The 17037-nt window shown below is 41.6% G+C and overlaps 1 protein-coding gene across 2 annotated transcripts in view; it reads right to left on the bottom strand.

Moving 5' to 3' along the window:
• Positions 1-17037, bottom strand: part of lrfn1 (leucine rich repeat and fibronectin type III domain containing 1) — a 238109-nt gene that overhangs the window by 135823 nt on the left and 85249 nt on the right. The window contains exon 1 of one of the 2 annotated variants that reach the window (XM_074680205.1): positions 5524-6753. The exons of the other annotated variant lie outside the window; for it this stretch is intronic. The gene's annotated coding sequence lies outside the window, so the exon portion shown is untranslated. Of the gene's footprint in view, positions 1-5523; positions 6754-17037 lie in introns of those variants that run through there. 2 annotated transcript variants of the gene reach the window in all.

The following is a 17037-nucleotide window of genomic DNA, read 5'->3' on the forward strand; positions in this document are numbered from 1 at the left end:
GTATACTGAAACGTAACACTGCAAAGCTTGACAGCAGGTGACATGATTATACTGACTTCTATCAGGATTTAGGCTGATCCATAAAGGTTAAACATGTTTGTATTCTGACACCTGCTGACCATCAGCTGGGTGTTGGATTTCATTCTACATCCTGCGCCATGCCCCTGAAAGAATTAGCTTTCTAACCTCAAATAGATCTCCACGAGAGCAGCTTGTCTCTTAAAAGGACTCTACAATACATCCAGCCCCCATTGCACATTCTGCTCACACCCTGTTGCTCCATTTTACATGAGGCTCTCATCATGAGGCACAGAGCAGGTCAGTCTGTAAGCACCAGCGCTTCCCATGTTTACCTGTTTTATCCGTCATTGTGGAAGACAAACAACAGCGACTCAGCCACAGCTAACAGGCACGCTGCAGGCACATGTTCATGCTCTGTGACGATGAATGACACCTTTCCTTACCCGGACCTACTGCTCAAATGTGTGAGGGGTGAAAAGCCTCTGAGATAAAAGCAGCCATGGAGCAATCAGTACTGCCAAAGGTTACAGAGTCAGAATACGAATGGGTTTCTGCACTTTAATGTTTGGGAGGGTTTGGAGAGTTTGCTAGTGCTTTGCTTTAAATGCAGTTCAAGACAATTTATCTCTGAGCAATCATGAACACCTGAAAACAAAAGTGTGAAACCATTTAACATTTCTTTACTTACTTTCTCAATAACTTATATCATGGATGATACTTCGAAAAATTGTTGTAAAACCTTCTACTTCTTTCGCTGTTGTTTTTCTTTGACGTAATTTTTTGAGCATCTGACTTCACTGCAGGAAAGCAGTACTGGTAGTAGACAGCATGTCGGGAGTGGCGTATGTTTTGGTCATGAATGACTTGGTTTTAAGAGCCGGTTCACACCCTGGATCACAATTGATCACTTATATGGTTATTAGGGATGGGTATTGATAACTGGTTCCTGTTTAGAATTAATAAGAAATGGTTTGATCCGTCAACCTCATTAGCCTTGTTGATTCTTTATATTACGCTGGAGCAGCTGGACCTTATGTCGAAGTCATGTGACATGCCACTCATTGATCATGCTTGTCAGTCAGCAGCATATTTCTAAGACAATGGCAAAAAAAATCGGAGCGATCGAAGGTTTGGCTTCACTTTATCAAAAATGATGCTAACAATGCAAAGTGCAACTTGTGCAGCACCATGATATCATGCAAGGTTGGTCACATCACCAACATGTTAAAACAATTGTTGACAGCGTTAAATACCAAGAGTGTCTTGTCATATTTACTTACTTATAAACTAAATAAAGTGTTTACACAGAACAAGTGCAAAGCATACATTTTGTTCACAGAAAATTTGATATTCAATAAACTGATAAAAATTGAGATTGATAAGCAGAATCAATAATGGCATTGTTATCAATAAAACCTTATCAATACCCATCCCTAAAGGTTACGTAGTCATGTGCTGCAGTGGATAACCAAAATATAGGGCGGTAAAATTAAGCATTGTACATTTTAGACCATAAAAACATTTGAAGTGTAACCGGGAGCCATAAAAGTAGACAAAGTAATCGATAGTGTACGGAGAAACTTGGTGGTATCCCCCTGCTCAGAAAGCCCAAAGAGCTTCAATGTTTCAGTGTGTTTGTTCTCATATGCTTCAGCTTTGGCTCATGAGAAAATCCAACTCCACTCGTGTTTGTGTTGTTGGTATGTTTTTTTAATGTGAGATGAATGCCGTGGAACGCAATCTGTTAGTAAACAGGGTCTGCTATTGAGATGAGTTGTGTACAACCTGAGTGACATAATCCCTCAATCATTATGAATAAAACATGTTTGGGTCCAATCTTTTACTGGACGTGGATTGTTGGGACCCTGTCCTGTTGCAGAACAATGGGTTGGACTTTCAGCAGCTTTTCAAGTTTACAATGATATTAATTTCTGTGTTGTTTCATTTTCAATTTGACTCTGATGACATTCATTTGAAACATAAGTAGTTGCAAAGTCTCTAATTGTTTTTCAGCACTGTCTGTCCTGAGCTGAAAATGGAGGGTGTCCCAGCCCAAGTCTAACACAGACTAATTACGTCTTGCTCACCTTCAAACTACAGTTCAAAGTCTTCACCCAACATAGCTCTGTCTTAAACACATGCACATAAACAGTGTGAGCTAATTAACACACTCAAACCCAGAACAACCGTGCTTTGAGGCGATATCACGCCCTAGTTGCTGCACAAAAACATATTTGTATCATCCTTCCTCCCTGATGAGTCGAGAACAGAGTGATCTATATAGACTGCACCAAATGCATCTCATAAGTGATCAATAGCTCTGTTTACAGCACGTAAAAGATGACTTCAGTAACCTTTTAGAGTAGTATGTTAGAGCTCTTACCTTTTGCACCCATTGATATTCATAATGCAGCAAAGTTGGAAAGTGTTTTATGCCTTCTGAGGCCCGCGTGTTATTTACCTCCAGTGTTCAGTGCTCAGAGTGCACCTTTGCTTTCTTCCTGTCACTTTATTACTCACTAACCTTAAAAAATAGATTCTGAGGGTAGGTCTAGTTAAATTGCTTCGGTGCATTGGTGGCTAGTCCTTTGATCTTTTTGGCTACTTCCAATCATGCTCTTCCTCTACGTTTTCATGCATCTTGAGTGCTAAATAAGTTGACTGGCCTTGGGAGAAACATTGCTCATTCTGTCTGCAGATAACAAATTAATTAAAACATATTTCCTCCTTACTTTGCAGAGTTCCTTTCTGTTTGCAGAGTCCAGAATCAGAGAAATTACCTTGTGCACTGAGATTGCTTCTTTTCAGATGGTCGTTGTTTGCCTCACAATGTCTTTTAAGCAGATGTTGTTTCTGGACGATGCAAAATTGTCCACATACCAAGCCCTCTTCTAATTCTTCTAACTGTTTGGACATCAGATGTATCCATTTACACCTTAACCCAGCAGCAATCACTGTGAGCTTCTGCAAAACTAAACATAATTGTGTACAAAGCTGAGTGAAAATGGAGCATGCTAAGAGTCACCCACTACATACTGTTCTAAAACCTTTGAATTAAGCTTTGAGTTGCTTAAAATAACAGTAATCTTTGAAAAAAATGTGTAAATCCTGCAAATGTCAGTGTGCAAGCATGAGTCACAGTAAAAAGCTATTTCAATATGCCTTGACTAGAGAACAAAACCAGGTTTATACAATCTGTTATGAAGCCTTTTATTCTACCAAATACAGATCAATAGCTCGTGCGTGCTGTTATTTTCTCATTCCTGTGGTGGCTGATAACCCTCCTTTGGTTCTGATTTCATAATGCTAACACATGACACTGGCACCATGAGCAGCTGCTGTAACACAATGCAACAGAATGGCAAGGAAGAGAGAGCCCATTAATCTCACCCCACGGTCTGTAAATGGCAACCTAGAAAGCAGACACCTCTGCACACGTGCCATTGTCACTTTATTTTCATGCAGAACCTGCTGAGATATGAATTTGCTCTGCAGCAGGCTTCCTGCCTGCAGTAGCATTGCTGAACACGGAAGTGTTGGCAATAATGCATGATAATGATAATGACCATCCTGCCTGGTTTCATTAAGCTAACACATGACAGTGAGTGCTCTGAGCTGCTGCTGTAACATCCTGCAACACGCTGACGAGCCAAAGACGCGATCATTAACACTTATGACACACACAGCTCATAAAAAAAGACATCTAAATACGTAAAACTACACTTTCGACTCCAGTTAAGCTCAAGGGTGTCAGCTCTTCAACAGTAACCTTGTTAACCTCTGTTTCTGGGGCTGAAATCTCCAAGATGCACAGCTTTGACAAACATCATTCAAAATAGCACTATTAGTCACTCAGTCCAAAATACAGGGTTCATCCTTTTCTCACTACACAGGAACAGTGACTCGAGCCCCTGAGCTAGCTCTTCATGCTTTTTATTTTTAGAAAACAAAATGCTCATATGTGACGTATACAGTATGTCTTCATCGCTCGTGGACATGGTAGGCATCTGTCAGAGCGTGGACCAATGCCAAGACCTTGTGACAACTTCCATTTTTCATTTTTCAGCGTGATTTCAGCAGACAGCTTCAGAGGAAGTGGTACTATCTCTTCCAGCGTTGAGGGGACACACACACATCAAGTCCTCAGGCTCAGTCAGAGAGGAAAGAAGGGAGTATACTGTAGATGCAGCTGGTACTCTGTGTTTTCTAACAGCTCGGCAAGCTGCAGTAGCACTCACTGCACGCCCTGATGTAGCAACACGGCCGGCCAGTGCCTACACCTTCCCCTGGGGATGTTTCTCAAGGTATTATGCGGATAAGGCTGAGATTTAACAGGAAGGTTCACTCCACTTCAGTTTAAGCATATTGACATCTAACCCCATCTTAATCTATTAGACTCCTGGACCCTTACTTCCCCCCATCTTCTGGCCTCTTAGTGATTAACATGTTCCCAGTAACCAGAAGCTGACCTCTTAGAGTGCAACAAACTTCCTACAGATGCTGAGTTGGATCAGAGGAGGCCCGGCTTACTGAGTTAACAGGAAACTGATGAGTGTGGCTAAAAAAAATTCAAGCTACAAACATAATTGCCAACATTCACTCATGGCGCCCATGAGATCATTATCATGCTGCATCAGTGCTTCTCTATCCCTTTTATCATCTCCAAACCTGCTTAGCTGATTGTCAAAAAAAGGGATGATGTGCAGCCTCTCTTACTCACACACACAGCGTGCAGAAACACCGCTGAGGCCTCTACTCACCGTAAAACAAAATAATCACCTCACTATATGCTTTTAAACTCAGCTCACAGGGACACTAACAAGTTTCTTCATAATTCAAGCCCCTGTGGCTCCACAGTAAAAACGTCCACTCTCCCTTCTCTGCAATCAGAGCAATCTGAGCAATCTGATGGGAGGATTTTTAGAGCGGCTGCTAATTTATGAAGAGTCTTGGGTGTCTGCGTCGTGCTGATGCAGACACGCCCGGGCCATTTCCCCACATGCGCTCCCCGGTGCCTGGGAATTCAAGCCATGTGTCATGCGTTAAAGCATCTTCATTGCACACAGTAAAGAGGCACGGAGATGGCTCGAGTCATCAGGGCTGTTTTCGGGCCCATCAAGACTGCATCTAACAGCACTAACACTATCAATAACTGCTCCACCACGTGAGGAGGGAATATCTCAAGTAGCCAGAACACATCTCAGCTAGACAGATATCATATTATCCAGTAGTCTGCAGGGAATGGCTGCCTTTAAAGTGGAGCAAAGATTTGCAAATAATGTAAGACAAAGGGAGTGATATAAGATTCTGAGATAGATAGATAGATAGATTGATAGATAGATATTTGGATAGATAACATATTGCAGGCCTATTATTCTACATTCTTTGCTCATTCAATGCGGCACATCACAGATCTGGACACAGCGCACACATTTATCCACACATGCGCCAGGAGGGCAAAGTCCCTTGCACATTTCTCACCAAGTCTACTAAGTGACTTACCAAAAGTGGGACTAATAAAGCAGATGCCGACAGCTCGATCCCATTGCACATCATTTCCGCCGTCCACGCGCGTGTCTCGTTGCTTAAAATTCACACCGAAATCTCAGACGGAGTTCATTTATTCCAAATTGACGCGTTAAAGAAAAAACAGTAGGTATCATTGGATCTAGTAATGGGCTCGTGCTGTTGAAAGAAAAAAAAGCATCCAACAGACGTGATGAGCGACAATCTGCCGCTGAATTGAAGTGTCATCAACAACAGACAGTGGGATATCTTCCAGTTACCTGCATCGGGATACGTTCAAACCCCACCTTAAATCCCGGTACGATCCGAATGAGACGTGAAAGGCAGAAAATGAGAAGCTGAATCCCCCCTCCTCCTTCTCCTTAAAAAAATCCAAAAAGCTCTGGAGAGTCCGGAGGGTTGCTTGAAGCGTCCGAGCCGCGTTCAAAAGGGGGTTAAAGCGTCCGCATCAAGTCCCCCCCTCCTCCGCCTCCTCCACCTCCGCGTTAAGGGTTTGTAACAGGAGAATAGAGCGGATTAAATTCCCAGTAATGCTTGTTATGAATCGCTGTGATGCTGATGCTGCTTCTGCTGCTGCTGGTGGTGGTGCCAGGATGAGAAAAGAAAACTGCAGTCCGGCGCGATGGGTCTCTGCGCGCTTTCCAAAATAAAAGCCTCAGACGGTTGAAGGTTGTGGCGTCAGTTTCAGGCTGCAAGTCCGTCAAAAAATATCACGAAGGTCGATGAAACTCCCCACAGCAGTTTAGTGAGCTCTAAGAGCATGCTTTTCATGGCATGTTTACAGAAACAACTTCCTCACTGTTTGAAGCGCAATGAAGGAATCCCACCCATACACCCCGGTTTGCCTCTCTTTCTTCTCTAATAGTACGCATGCGAGCAATTAGTTTTCAAACATGGCTTTGTCCGTCCGCTCCTTCCTCAAGGCAAACGCAGAAAGGAAAATCCTCCTCACTGTGTCCTTTTCATGCACACAGGCGTCCACCTGCGTAATAAGAGCCCGGTACAAATGAATACATGTTGTCACGCCATGATGTCTGGAGCCAGAGCCAAGTGACCAGAGCATGGGCACATTTCTTTTTTGGCAATCAAGAGGAATCGACTGACACCTTTCAGGCAGCACTGCAGCAGCGTGATGTCATTAAAAAGGTGGAAGGGGAGGAAAAAGGAGAGAAATAAGTGCGAGTTTCAGTGTTGGTGTGATGAGGAGAAAGATGAGGAGAAAGTGTTTGAGCGTAATGCAGAGAGGAGGCGCTGTGAGGTGTTTGTGATACTCCGGGATGGGCTGGTGGGGCTCGTGGTCCTGCACAAAGATGCTGCAACGGAGGGGAGGGTGGAGGGTAGAGAGGGAGGGGGATGTTGGGTCACTGCTGCACCTTCAAATATTAATAATAGATTAAAAAATCACACTTAATCTTCTGGCTTGTATTTATCTCAGCTTTCTTCATCCTCCTCAATCTCCATGCAGAAACACAAAAAAGAACTTGACCACCCACATGCACCTCCTGCTTCACTCTTCCTGCAGGACAAGAAGCGTTCCTCTTGGCTCGGATCAATGGAAACAGGATATCCAGCATCTTGAAAAATAAACATGAATATCTTCCCACCCGGAAGGAGGGAAGGGGGAAAAAAGAAAACAATGTGTAATCCTCTCAGAGTTGCAGAAGAAAGCCAGACACAGCCTCAACCCTCATTATAATGTGCCTCTAAGAAGAGGATAACATGTTTTCAGTGGGTTTTTTTGTGCACATTCATCCCCCTCTACTGTATTGTGCGTCTGCCTGAATGGAGGCCACAGGACGTGTGATGAGAAAAAGGAATTCTGGTGGACTTGACAAATCCTGTCAAAGCCGATTGATTTGACTCTAGCAGGAGCCTAACGTGCATTGCACTGTATTGTACAGGAGATGACGGATGTGAGGGATTTGCAGATAGCAAGGACAGAAAGTGTGAATATGTCGTCAGAGCAGCATTGGTTGGAATTTATTATTTCTGCTGTAAGCTGAATTCATTGGCCGTAAAAAAAGGACTTCATCATAAGAGCAAATTTAAGATACAATGGTACATCACAGGGCATGATTGTGAGACTGTAATAATGTTGGATAACTTAGAGATAAAAGCATCATATATAAGAGGAGAACTGTTGGTCATAAAGTGCCACAGGAGCACTATGGGAACAGTATGTATCTATACAGACCATATGTCCTCTTCACATCACCGCTGCAACATGACAGGTGTCACACTTATCTGTTGTTCAAGTCTTGGCACAAGAGCAGCAGCCTGTTGTAATTATAGGGCAGTTCATAATGGGTGGAGCACCTCCAGGGCGTTTTAAATGGATTAGGGACCTATGACGCAAACTCATTTCAGCATACTAGTACGCTTTTTTCTTTCAAAGGGCAACATTCCTATCAAAGCCTTGCCACTTGACCCAAAAGATATTCACCACAAAGTTATCTTTAAATGAGCTGAAACTAGTTTGGTTCCTTTTCCTTTTTTTTTTTGAACAGGAACACATCCTCCAAAATTTCATTACCCCTACGGAACGTGCTGCAAGGGTTTAACTTTCATTATGCGCCTCACTCTGAGCTCGATCTGAATGAGCATGTGTGTGTTCATGAGAGGAGGGGGTTGAGGGGAGAGCATGCATGCAGAGAATACTGATGGAATTTGAGAAAAAAAGAGGAGGCATGCAAGAAGCCAATCTGCTATTTATATCAGGCTGTACTCCACGGGGGCGAGGCTCCCTCTCACAGTAATGCACTGTAAAAGTGATTGATTAGTGCGATATTGAGAGATTGTCCGACTTAACTGTCTTCACTTGGCCAAAGTGATGAAATTACCGCACACTGGTCTATGAAAGCATAATAGCAGATTAGGTCAGTGTTCTCCGTCCACTCTAATAAGGAAACTTGCCATTCTGCAAAGTGCAAAACATAAGGGGGCAGCCTGCACTGAGGTCCAGCACACACCAGAAAGACACTGGTCCAAGTCAGAGTGTGTGTGCTTAATGACCTGGAACAGATTGCATGGAGCGGTTGCTTAATTTAGCTCTTTGTATGCATCCACACCTTTTAAAAAAAGCTATTTTTGACACAATGCAGCTTCTCTTGTAGATCCCTTTTACAAACCACTTGAGTCAATTTTCATTACGGGAAGAGAAAATTCCCAATTCCTTCTTCACGGCTGAGCCCAAAGGAGCTGTAATGTGATGCTCCATCAGGTCAATGCCTCACTCAGTGGTCTAGCATGTGTGTGTGTGGAGGCAAGGGGGATCTGAAAAGTGAGATTTGCAGTTGCAGAGACAATAAAAAGCGGTCTTCAGGAACGGCAGCATCATTAAAGTATACACCAGGCATGTCGAAAGTCAGGCCCAATAATTACGAGGCAGATACTATCCATGTTCTGAATTATGAATTAATTTACATTTTCTGTCAAGTTCACAGACAGAACCAAAGTCTACCTAGTTACATCCCACAAATCTACATTTGGACTCTGCAAGGCTACTTGTATAAAGCCAAAGCTCTGTATTTTCAGTCACATCTTCCATAAATTTGGAATTCACTCATGACTTTCTTAAAATCAATAGCAATAAACCCAAAGTCCTCCTTGTTGGCACCAAATCCACTCTGAGCAAGTCTCCTTACCTCTTAATAACAATTGACAACTCCACAGTCTCATCCCATATGGGTGTGATCCTTGACAGTATGCTATACTTAGAGCCACACATCAGTAACATCAGCATATTCCACTTGTGCAACCTCAACCGCCTCCGCCATCTCTCACACACCCTTCAGTATCACCATCTTAAGCCGCATTTCCACCAAGCAGACCGGTTCGGTCTGTCTCGGTACGTCACGCATTTTGTGGCATTTCTTGTGACTTATCCCAAGACAGATCCCCAAATAACCGAGACGAGCCGGCCCACTTTTTGGGACACTTTTGTGTGGGTGCCGGACTGAACCGATCTGCTCTCAAAAAGTGGAGCAGCAACACTGCAGAGCGCTGATTGGTCGGAAGAATCGTCACTTACCCCACGACAGCGGCTGCATTTCTCCTGGTGGCACACAGCCTTCTCTAGAACAAAACTTGATTGCATTTTGTATCAAAGAGGTACATCACAGAGAGGACAAAATGATGCATGTCTTCTATCTTTGCTCTTTGTTAACTATGTTGCGTTTTCTTCTTTGTTGGATTCATTAGCAGGGTATACCGTGTCACACTGCTACAGCGTCACGCTATTGTTTAACAGCTGGGGCTTTCGGCATCTGACTTACACACCGCCTACCACAAGAGGGCACAGTTTGCTGTGGAAACGCAAACAGGATCAGGCTTAACCGTACTTAACTGAACCGGACTGCTTGGTGGAAACGCAACTTTAGTCAATGCCCTGGTCACCTCCCATATAGATTTTTGATTTTCCCTCCTTTCCAGTCTAACCACTCCAGCTCCTCCATAAACTCCAACTGGCTCAGAACTCGACTGCCAAGATCAACAACTACGTAGTTAAATCATTTCATGGCTTGGTTGTGACATTATTTTCCCCAACTGTTTGGCGGAGTGTGCTCATCTCCATGTGATTGCATGAATGTGCTCGTGTTTCTGTGCATACCCATCAGGGCAGAACTTCTCCTTCCGCAATACAGATGACAGTGGAAGCTTTTGCTTTGGATTTGGGTGTGTGTGGAAATGAAAAATAAAATGTCAAACAAAACTCTTGAACATGAGTTGATTCTTCGCGATTTCCTTAGACAAGCTAGTCTCTTCTTCCTAAACTTTTAGGCGACCCTTTGAGTCTGGAGTGCCGTCTTGTAATCTCTATGTAATGAATGATAGAAATGCCAATATTTTTGCACTTTGGATGCTAGGAGCTCCTGTTCGCCCACCGTTCAGACACCAACATGGCAGTTACAAATTTTTGGATTTGCGTGATGGGCAGATTTTCTGCTTGAGGAGGCCAGCACAAGGGGCAAGGCAGCTGAAATGATCTCTGAGATCTGTCGACAAGCATGAACCAAGATAACTGTACAACATTTTTCTTGCGAAGAAGCAGAATTTGCTGATGTTTACGTTGCATATAACACTGCCGAAAACTGAGTCCTTTTCATTTGGTATCAAGAGATAACAGAGGGACAGGTGAGGTTTGATTTCATAACTCTGCAGTGATAGCACAAGTATGTTTGAATACACTTGGTGAAAGATTTTTTCAGAAATCACAAAAGTGCTACTTTCACAGTTAGTAGATATGTCAGTAGGAGCTGCTGGCCCTTGGCTGTTTTCACATAATCAAATGTGTCCCTCTTTGAGGAAAGTTTGGACCCCCTGGTATACACAGCTTTCTAAAGTGGATTAGAGCTGTGTTGTTTATATCAGTGAATCATGCTGTACATTAGCGCTCCCTCTTTCCCCCTCTCACTCTTTCATAGAGCAAAAAGTTCCCCTTAATGTGCTTTACACTCGCTATATTGCCGTACACTGCAGATGCACCATGGATGCGTTTCCACTGTAAGGGTCTCTAATTGGCTCATCAGCAGTGTTTTTAAGCAGAGGAATAACAGGCATGTGAAGGACCCAGTGTGTGTCAGCAGAAGTCAACCTGTATGAGGAGAATTATGTACATACATAAACATGTGCTACAGAGATTTATTCAGACAGGCCTGCATTTGTGGAATCAAAAGATAACAATGGAAAACTAAAAAGCAGCTTTTCTCCTGTGTTTCTGCTTGACATGAATGAAAGGTCATGCTCATGCTACCTGCAGTGTCGCACAGATGACTCAGATGTTACGCATTGTTCCATTCCTACAAGTTACTTATAGCGGGTGCAGCCATGCTTTCATGTTTCATATGTAGTGTATCGCAGCCTTGGTTCGATTCAGGGCTTAATAAAACAAGTGCTACTTAGCTGCTTTAAGGGCTCTTAAATGTGTCCTTGTAAGAGAAATCTTAAAGATAGACGTGGGCCATCTGGGAAAGTGTGAGGTACAGCTCACTCACAAGTGTGTTTGTCTGTACGCCGAGAGTTATAAAAAGGCTCCTGCTGCTCTTTAAAAAAAAAAAGAAAAGAAAAAAGAAAGACCAACATGTTTAAGAAGCAAAAGCTTTTAAGGTTGTGAGAAAATGACATGTATGGTTAATATTCAGGGGCACCAGAAACAGCCATTTAGATGCCATTACTTGGAAACTTCAAGGATGATATCACTGAATGTAATTAAGGCTCTGACACTGTGCTAGAGGAAAATAGCGAGACAAAATGTTTAAATATCAGGCCTCACATTTATCCGTCTGGGGTGAGGACTTTAAAAAAAAGGATAAGATCCAAAAGGTCTCTCTCTTTCCTTTCTAATGAAATTTAAATCACCTCCTCCTGCACCAAGTGACACCTTCTCAATGGCAATAAAGCAGAAAACAGCCAAGGAATGCCTGACCCTTTCAAAGCAGCTTTCCATGCTGTTTTTTTTTTTTTTTTTTTGACATCTTCTCTCTTAATGGAGCGCCTGCACTCAGAAATCTCTGTAATTCAAGGAGCACTCTGTTTCACTTTCCATGGTGGCATGAAAGCATCCATCACATCTGTTGTTTTACAGTTAATGAGTCTCCGCGTGCCCTCAGTGTTAGACAAGTGCCCTGTTTTTCTTGTATATGGTCAATTAAGGCGATGAAGCATCTCATAAAATGTGCTGAAAAATTCTCTGCTGGCTGTGAATTTCCCATGTAACCCCCGATGGAGGCTGAGACTGAGGGTTTCTGACATCAAAGCTGCGTGTGTTGATCTTCAAGAGAAGTGAGAAGTTTGATCTTGATCTTCGGAGGAGGTGAAGGTCGTGACAGATGTGCTCTGAGCATTAAGAGATGTCGCATCTCAGCAACTGTTAACAGCGAGAGAACATTATGAGAGTAAACACATATATGCAACAATTTGTCAGCAACAGTCAGGGGTTGGAGTCTGTAGTGAGAGTTCGTTTTTGGCTTTGGCAGCAAATTTATAATACTAAAATAATAATAATAATAATAATAATAAATCTTATTCATAATGCACTTTGCATTTCAAAGAAATATCAACGTTCTACAAAGAAAAGCTTATCTGACATTTTTTTGTAATATGAACAAGCAATCACAGCTGTGGATGTGAAAAGAAAAAGGATGGTAATTGAAATGTGTGAACTTTATTGTCATTGTAACAAGTAGAACGGAATTGAAGTCACAGCAGCAATCAAGAAAACAAAAGTAAGAAAGTGTATAGAAAGTGCAAAAAGGTCCATAAGAAAATAGATGATGATGGCTTGTCCATCATTCTCCAGTTCAGCCAGCCTCCGCCTCCACAGAGTCCAGGACTGAGCCTCTTCAGTCATGCTCCATCTCTGTCTCCTAGATCCTGTCTGCTCACAGCAGGTGAAGTTCTTCCAATGTGGCGTTGGTGTCTGATGTTAGCTCTGTTAACCATGTCTATGAATAGCATGATGCTACTCTGCCCTCTGGTATTCCCTCTGTTGCTGGGTTAGCATGGCTAGCTCGTCCATCTTATTGGAGGTAGATCTTACCTTCCCAATAACGATGGATGGAAGGACAGGTCCATGTCGTCACTTCTTAGAGCACACCTGAAAACCAGCACATCGTCCTTACCTCCTTCTCTCTCCAAGACATCAGGCCTTACACCAGTTAGCAATGACATGCTACAGGCTGCTAATAGCTGAGTTCACATGTAAACAATGCAGCCATGATTACATCTAGGATCTACAGACAAACACAGGAGAAAAAGCAGTAAACATATTGCTATGAGTACAAACAAAACAAAACAAAAGAAATAGTACATTTTTCATTAAATGGTGACAAAAAAGTTCTTTTTACATTATTTTGTGGGGACAGAACTTCGGTGTCTGGTAGTTGTCAGTCAATTTGCAAAAGCAAATGCAAAAGCCACAACACAGCGGAAGTTAAGAGGACAGTTATCCTTACGGACACAGAAAAGTTGTGAAAGTAAGTAAATGATAGTTTTCTTTTTCACCTTCAACTGAGATAAATATAGCTGTAATGCTAACATTATGGCAAGCCTGATTCATGAAAGGAAATAATAGATGACGTATTACCGGTAAAAAAGGAAATATAAGTGCCATGAAGGATATTACAAGATGAGACTCCTATGGAGCTGTATTTATCAAAGGCAAAGTTAAAGAAAATAATTTACTTACTTCCCCAGCTTTTCTGTGCTTGTTGGGATAACTAATCTCTTAACTTCCGTTGTGGCCGTACTTCCATTTGGTTGAGGCATTTGCATTTATGCTGTAGATTTAGCATTCATGTTTTTGCTTTTGCATTTGTTCTTTTGCTTTTGCAGTGGTCTTGCATTTGTGTCTTTGCTTTTGTATAATTGTTGTAGCTTTTGCATTGGTGTTGTGGCTTTTGAATTGGTGTTGGGGCTTTTGCATTTATGTTGTAGCTCTTGCAACTTTTGCAGATTGTCCGATACCCACAGAACAGAACAGTTGATAAAGCAGGAAAAGGGTGAAAGCGGGGTGAAAGAGTCATGCAGGAAAGAGGCTACAGGTTGGTTTCAAACCTGTGTCACCCACTCAAGGGCAAGCCTTATGACCAAATCCACCCATATCTGGCTAGTTGGAGTTGAGCTGCAACCTCTAGTCTAAAAATATGAGGCAATGCTGCAGAACTAAAATACTGAGGTTTGATGAGTGTCTATTTGAGGCTGGCTCAGGAAGTTCCGCAAAACAAATAGACACCAATCCAAAAAACACAAAACTGTTTCACATAAAAATAAACATGTTGACAGCGTGCTACAAAACACAACTTCAGTCCAAACAGCTATTTTTTATGCATGGCCTGTGTTCACCACAATCTTACGTGCTTGGTTTTTATCTTTGACATTGCAAACATAAAGTTTGCCAAAACAATCAGCACACACTGTATAAGCAGTTTAGAGGATATTAAAATGAAGAGTTCAACTAATCAGAGGCACCTGACTGACAGGTGGGCACCCTGTAGCTGTTAGTGAGGAGACTTTAAGCCTGCCTCATTTCCAATATGGCTCTTGCTGCCGATTTGCTACAAACTTTGTTTCAGAAACGTCACAGAGACGTCATCTATTCAGTATACAGCCAGTGACAACACCAGACTCTATTGCACCTTAATACAATAACAAACTGTCACAATGAGCGGAGCCAGGCCAGGAGTTTTGAGGTTTTACAGCCCAACATGAACGAGGTGTGGCCCATCACTTGGGTGGGAAGTGCAGGAAGCCCATGGTATTATCCCATAAAAATAACATTACATTTAGTTTAAGTATATTTACTCAATTTGGTTTATGAAGTTAGAACAGCCTGAAGTTGCCAAACATAATTCCTAGTCTCGTAATGATATTAAAGAATAGAGAATGTTAAATTGATACTGTTATTAGATCACTGTTGGTATGGGCTGATACCAAAGCACAAGTATCAGTATGGCTATTAGGACCTAAAAGCTTGATCCATGCATCCCTTATCAAAATGCAACAGAGTGGAGACAAAGCAAGACAGATCTGGTGTGACCTAACCACAGATCTTTAATACAAAACTGCCAGCAAGAAAAAGAGAGATCATCAGTTGTCACCTGAGCTGGAAACTCTGATGAAAAGTGTGAAAGCGTTGATGAGAACAAAATCGAATCTAGGGGGTTGAATGCTCATACAGTCTTACTCACACCACTAAACAACCTTTCAGACAGGTGTCAGGTGTCACGTCTAGTGTGAACAGCGTTATTCTAAGATGTGAAACAGTAATGGCAGGTGTCATTTTGGACCTCCCCTAGGCAGGGATCCTATAGGTGTCACTGCAGTTTTATGCAAAGACTGAAGAATCCACATGAGAGGACAAAGTGATTATCATATGAATTGAACACTTTTTATCAGTTAAAATTAAAATAGTTCTGCAGATCAATAACATTATAACAAAGCGCTGCACTGGGCCACTGACATGGGACATCTCCCTTTTGCTTTTTACTTAAACATGTTGTAAGGCATATCTATATTTACAGTATAGAAATTTTTCACTTCAAACAGAAAATGAAGGTTGTGAATAAATGCATGGTTTATAAAACTATGTGGTACTTTGTTGTCTTTGGATCTTTTTTGTAGTATCCTTATTCCATGGGGCAAAGGACCGCCTCAGATCACTGTCTGGATCCTGGATTTTTTTTAAAGGATTCTCTCTCATTGTGAGATAGGGCCGTTTTCACCATATGTGTATATAGCTTCACGATAAACAGCCGGATTGCTTTGCAAAAGAGTAAAAGACATGGTCACAATAATTTCTGACAGTAAGATCCAAATCCTGGCAATATTCTGGATACTGATGTCCTTGCTTTTTTTTTTTTTTTTTTTGCTGCATTACCAGTCGACTGGATATAAAACTTTACATTTGAATAGAACTTGTGTAGATTCAGAAGAATTGTTTTTATGGTAAACATTTAAATATTTCATAGTTAAAATCAATGTTTACTTCAGTAATTCCATATACTCTTTTTTGCCTTTTACCCAAAACATTATCAAGGCAAGGCAAGGCAAGGCAAGTTTATTTGTAGAGCACAATTCATACACAAGGCAATTCAAAGTGCTTTACTATCAGTCTTGTCTCACAGTAGGGCATGCAGGTTATTATTTCACACTGGTATCGGATCATTATCGGATCATTATCGGATCATTATCAGATCGGTATTGGTTAGGGATGCACGATATTGGATTTTTGCCGATATCCGATATGCCGATATATCGAAACCCCTTTTGGCCGATACCGATAATCACAAGTTTGTTTGTTTTTTTCACTGTAAAGAAAGCTTAGTCTATCCTGTACTTGAATTTATATGTTACTCTAATTATGACGGTCTTATTTGTTTAAGAAACACACATAAAACAAGACAAAAAACATTTGATTTTACCATAAATAAGAAATGTATTATTTTTTCAAACTCAAGACATTCAGTATTGAAATACAGAAAAATAATTTCTTTAGATCACATGAACTTTAAATGTACAACGCATTTTTAAAAATAATCAAGTTGCATTTGATTATTTTAGAGCTACTGTAACAACCTGGTGACAGACACAGAGCTCTACAGTGCAAATAAATGAAGTGCTACATTTTATTTAAGGAGCTTATTTTTCAGATGGAAAATAATAATGATCCTAACTGAATAGCACCTTATCGGCTGTGCATATCTGCAGAAATTTTCATATCTGCTGATACCGATAAACTTGTTTTTAAGCCTTTATCAGCTGATACCGATATTGTGCCGTTAATATCTTGCATCCCTAGTATTGGTTGATACCAAAGCCCAGGTATCTGTACCAGAATCTGAAAAGTTGGATTGGTTCATCCCTAATCTGGATCATCATCATTCTCAACACTGTCAGGTAACAAGTTAGTTACAAACCTGCAACTAACACCAAATTGTAGCAGACAGTCTGCTGAAAGGGAGTATGACATTAAAGTAGGACTGAATGGTTTTC

The sequence above is a fragment of the Halichoeres trimaculatus genome, unplaced genomic scaffold (assembly GCF_033239565.1).
Source record: "Halichoeres trimaculatus isolate MK-OKI-2021-1 unplaced genomic scaffold, fHalTri1.1 fHalTri1_scaffold_9, whole genome shotgun sequence".
NCBI lineage: Eukaryota > Metazoa > Chordata > Actinopteri > Labriformes > Labridae > Halichoeres > Halichoeres trimaculatus.